This window comes from Arachis hypogaea, chromosome 11 (assembly GCF_003086295.3).
Source record: "Arachis hypogaea cultivar Tifrunner chromosome 11, arahy.Tifrunner.gnm2.J5K5, whole genome shotgun sequence".
NCBI classification, from domain to species: domain Eukaryota; kingdom Viridiplantae; phylum Streptophyta; class Magnoliopsida; order Fabales; family Fabaceae; genus Arachis; species Arachis hypogaea.
In genome coordinates this window covers 39,990,248-39,995,479 of record NC_092046.1, presented here as the reverse complement: position 1 = coordinate 39,995,479, position 5,232 = coordinate 39,990,248, and the positions used below count along the sequence as shown (strand labels likewise).

At 36.9% G+C, this 5,232-nt stretch overlaps 1 non-coding gene across 1 annotated transcript; it reads left to right on the top strand.

Moving 5' to 3' along the window:
• The first annotated feature begins 1,480 nt into the window (after nt 1-1,480).
• On the top strand, nt 1,481-1,588 carry LOC112725388 (small nucleolar RNA R71). The gene has a single exon (XR_003164499.1). It is a non-coding gene; the product is annotated as a small nucleolar RNA R71 (small nucleolar RNA).
• The last annotated feature ends 3,644 nt before the right edge of the window (nt 1,589-5,232 follow it).

Below are 5,232 nucleotides of genomic sequence, written 5' to 3'. Positions count from 1 at the left end.
CAAGGTTGTCCTCATTTAGTTGAAGGATCAATTCTCCTCTGTCCACATCAATCACAGCTCTTGCTGTGGCTAGGAAAGGTCTTCCTAGGATGATGAATTCATCCTCTTCCTTTCCAGTATCTAGGACTATGAAATCAGCAGGGATGTAAAGGCCTTCAACCTTTACTAACACGTCCTCTACTTGTCCATAAGCCTGTTTTCTTGAATTGTCTGCCATCTCTAATGAGATTTTAGCAGCTTGTACCCCATAGATTCCCAGTTTCTCTATTACAGAGAGGGGCATGAGGTTTATCCCTGAACCAAGGTCACATAGAGCCTTTTCAAAGATCATGGTGCCTATGGTACAAGGTATTATGAACTTTCCAGGATCCTGTCTCTTCTGAGGCAGTGTCAGTTGATCCAGATCACTTAGTTCATTGGTGAACAAGGGAGGTTCATCTTCCCAAGTATCAATGCCAAATAATTTGGCATTTAGCTTCATGATTGCACCAAGGAACTTGGCAGCTTGCTCTTCAGTAACATCCTCATTCTCTTCAGAAGAGGAATACTCATCAGAGCTCATGAACGGCATAAGGAGGTTCAATGGAATCTCTATGGTCTCTAGATGAGCCTCAGAGTCCTTTGGTTCCTCAGAGGGAAGCTCCTTATTGATCACTGGACGTCCCAGGAGGTCTTCCTCCTTGGGATTCACGTCCTCTCCTTTCCTTACAGGTTCGGCCATGGTGCTTATGTCAATGGCCTTGCACTCTCCTTTTGGATTCTCTTCTGTATTGCTTGGGAGAGTACTAGGAGGGATTTCAGTGATCCTTTTACTCAGCTGGCCCACTTGTGCTTCCAAATTTCTAATGGAAGACCTTGTTTCATTCATGAAACTTACAGTGGCCTTGGATAGATCAGAGACTAAGTTTGCTAAATTAGAGGTATTTTGTTCAGAGTTCTCTGTCTGTTACTGAGTGGATGATGGAAAAGGTTTATTATTGTTAAACCTGTTTCTTCCACCATTATTAAAGCCTTGTTGAGGCCTTTGATCCTTCCATGAGAGATTTGGATGATTTCTCCATGATGGATTATAGGTGTTTCCATAAGGTTCACCTAAGTAATTCACCTCTGCTATTGCAGGGTTCTCAGGATCATAAGCTTCTTCTTCAGAAGATGCCTCTTGAGTACTGTTGGATGCAGCTTGCATTCCATTCAGACTCTGAGAAATCATATTGACTTGCTGAGTCAATATTTTGTTCTGAGCCAATATGGCATTCAGAGTATCAACTTCAAGAACTCCCTTCTTCTTAGGCGTCCCATTACTCACAGGATTCCTCTCAGAAGTGTACATGAACTGGTTATTAGCAACCATGTCAATGAGTTCTTGAGCTTCTGCAGGCGTTTTCTTTAGGTGAATGGATCCACCTGCAGAAGTATCCAATGACATCTTTGATAGCTCAGATAAACCATCATAGAATATATCCAGGATGGTCCATTCTGAAAGCATGTCAGAAGGACACTTTTTGGTCAGCTGCTTGTATCTTTCCCAAGCTTCATAGAGGGATTCACCTTCTTTCTGTCTGAAGGTTTGAACATCCACTCTAAGCTTGCTCAGCTTTTGAGGAGGAAAGAACTTGGCTAAGAAAGCCGTGACCAGTTTATCCCAAGAGTTCAGGCTATCTTTGGGTTGAGAGTCCAACCACACTCTAGCTCTGTCTCTTACAGCAAAAGGGAAAAGCATGAGCCTGTAGACTTCAGGATCTACTCCATTAGTCTTAACAGTATCACAGATCTGCAAGAATTCAGTTAAAAACTGAAAAGGATCTTCAGATGGAAGTCCATGAAACTTGCAGTTCTGCTGCATCAGAGAAACTAGCTGAGGTTTCAGCTCAAAGTTGTTTGCTCCAATAGCAGGAATGGAGATGCTTCTTCCATGTAAATTGGAATTAGGTGCAGTAAAGTCACCAAGCATCCTCCTTGCATTATTGTTGTTGGGTTCGGCTGCCATCTCCTTTACTTGTTCGAAATTTTCAATAAGGTTGTCTCTGGATTGTTGTAATTTAGCTTCTCTTAGTTTTCTCTTCAGAGTCCTTTCAGGTTCTGGATCAGCTTCAACAAGAATGTCTTTTTCTCTGTCCCTGCTCATAAGAAAGAGAAGAGAAAAAGAAAAGAAGAGGAATCCTCTATGTCACAGTAAAGAGGTTCCTTATTGTTAGTAGAAAAAGAAGAGAAGAAAAAAAATTCGAACACGGATAGAAGAGGGGGTTCGAATTTGGTGAGTGATGTGAGGGAGAGATGTTAGTAGATGAATAAATAGATAGAATAAGATGAGAGAGGGAGAGAATTTTTGAAAATAGTTTTTGAAAAAGGTTAGAAATTTTCGAAAATAAAAATCAAAAATTAAAATAATTAGTTAATTAAAAGAAATTTTGAAAAAGGGGGGAGATATTTTCGAAAATTAGAGAGAGAGTTAGTTAGGTGGTTTTGAAAAAGATAAGAAACAAACAAAAAGTTAGTTAGTTAGTTGAAACAAATTTTGAAAAGATAAGAAGTTAGGAGGTTAGAAAAGGTATTTTGAAATCAAATTTTTGAAAAAGATAAGATAAGAAGATATTTTTGAAAACATATGATTGAAATTGGTTTTGAAAAAGATTTGATTTTTAAAATCACAATTAATGACTTGATTCACAAGAAATCACAAGATATGATTCTAGAACTTAAAGTTTGAATCTTTCTTAACAAGCAAGTAACAAACTTAAAATTTTTGAATCAAAACATTAATTGTTATTGTTATTTTCGAAAATTTGATATAAAAATAAGAAAAAGATTTTTGAAAAATATTTTTATAATTTTCGAAAATAACTAAAAAAATTGAAAAAGATTTGATTTTGAAAAAGATAAGATTTTTAAATTGAAAATTTGAATTGACTCATAAGAAACAACTAAGTTTTAAAAATTTTTGAAAAAGTCAAATCTAATTTTCGAATTTATGAGAAAAAAAGGGAAAGATATTTTTTGATTTTTGAATTTTTATGATGAGAGAGAAAAACAACAAAAATGATGCAATGCATGAAAGTTATGGATCAAAACAATGAATGCATGCAAGAATGCTATGAATGTCAAGATGAACACCAAGAACATTATGAAGATCATGATGAACATCAAGAACACATTTTTGAAAAATTTTTAATGCAAAGAAAACATGCAAGACACAAAACTTAGAATTCTTTAATGCTTAGACACTAAGAATTAATGCATATGAAAAACAAGAAAAGACATAAAACATGCAAATGCAAAGATCAAACAAGAAGATTTACCAAGAACAACTTGAAGATCATGAAGAACACCATGAATGCATGAAATTTTCGAAAAAAAATGCAAGATACACATGCAATTGACACTAAACTTATAACATGACTCGAGACTCAAACAAGAAACACACAAAATATTTTTGATTTTTATGATTTTCTAATTTTTTTTTGTATTTTTTCGAAAATTATTTGAAAAACAAAAATAAGGATTCCAAAATTTTTAATATGAATTCCAGGAATCTTATGCTCTTTAAACTAAAGCTCCAATCAAAGGGTCAGGCATGGCTTAATAGCCAGCCAAGCTTTTGTATGTAACTCAGACATGACATGCCTAACATGCCCTACAGTCGTGGCTTTACAGCCAACCAGGCTTCAACATGCTTTATGAAACACTAGAATTCATTTTTAAAAATTCTGAAGAAAAATATATTTTTAAAAATATTTTTATTATTATTTTTTTTTTCGAAAACAAAAGAAAAATTTTTGAAAGATTTTTGAAAAATTTTTGAAAACAAAACAAAAAGAAAATTACCTAATCTGAGCAACAAGATGAACCGTCAGTTGTCCAAACACGAACAATCTCCGGCAACGGCGCCAAAAACTTGGTATGCGAAATTGTTACTCATGTTGTGAATATCTTCACAACTTCGCATAACTAACCAGCAAGTGCACTGGGTCGTCCAAGTAATACCTTACATGAGTAAGGGTCGAATCCCACGGAGATTGTTGGTATGAAGCAAGCTATGGTCACCTTGTAAATCTCAGTCAGGCGGATATAAAATAGTTATGTAGTTTTCGAAATGTAGTAATAAAAGAAGGATAGAAATACTTATGTAAATAATTGGTGAGAATTTCAGATAAGCGTATGGAGATGCAATCGTTCCTCTGAACCTCCGCTTTCCTGCTGTCTTCATCCAATCAATCTTACTCCTTTCTATGGCTGGCTTTATGCAAAGGCATCACCGTTGTCAGTGGCTACATCCCCTCCTCTTGTGAAAATGGTCCAAGATGCCCTGTCACGGCACGGCTAATCATCTGAGGTTTCCGATCATGCTGGAATAGGATTCGCCCTCCTTTTGTGTCTGTCACTACGCCCAGCACTCGCGAGTTTGAAGCTCGTCACAGTCATTCAATCATTGAATCCTACTCGGAATACCACAAACAAGGTTTAGACTTTTCGGATTCTCTTGAATGCCGCCATCATTCTAGCTTACACCACTAAGATTCCGATTAAGAGATCTAAGAGACACTCATTCAGTCTAAGGTAGAACGGAAGTGGTTGTCAGGCATGCGTTCATAGGGAATGATGATGATTGTCACGTTCATCACATTCAGGTTGAAGTACGAATGAATATCTTAGAAGTGAAATAAGATGAATTGAATAGAAAACAGTAGTACTTTGCATTAATCTTTGAGGAACAGCAGAGCTCCACACCTTAATCTATGGAGTGTAGAAACTCTACCGTTAAAAATACATAAGTGAAAGGTCCAGGCATGGCCGAATGGCCAACCCCCCAAAATGTGATCTAAGATAGCATACAACTGATCAAAGATATCTAATACAATAGTAAAAAGTCCTATTTATACTAAACTAGTTACTAGGGTTTACAGAAGTAAGTAATTGATGCATAAATCCACTTCCGGGGCCCACTTGGTGTGTGCTTGGGCTGAGCTTGAATGTTACACGTGCAGAGGCTCTTTCTGGAGTTGAACGCCAGGTTGTAACGTATTTCTGGCGTTCAACTCTGGTTTGTGACTTGTTTCTGGCGTTTAACTCCAGACAGCAGCGTAGAACTGGTGTTCAACGCCCTTTTACATCATCTAAACTCGGCCAAAGTATAAACTATTATACATTGCTGGAAAGCCCTGGATGTCTACTTTCCAACGCAATTGGAAGTGCGCCATTTTGAGTTTTGTAGCTCCAGAAAATCCACTTTGAGTG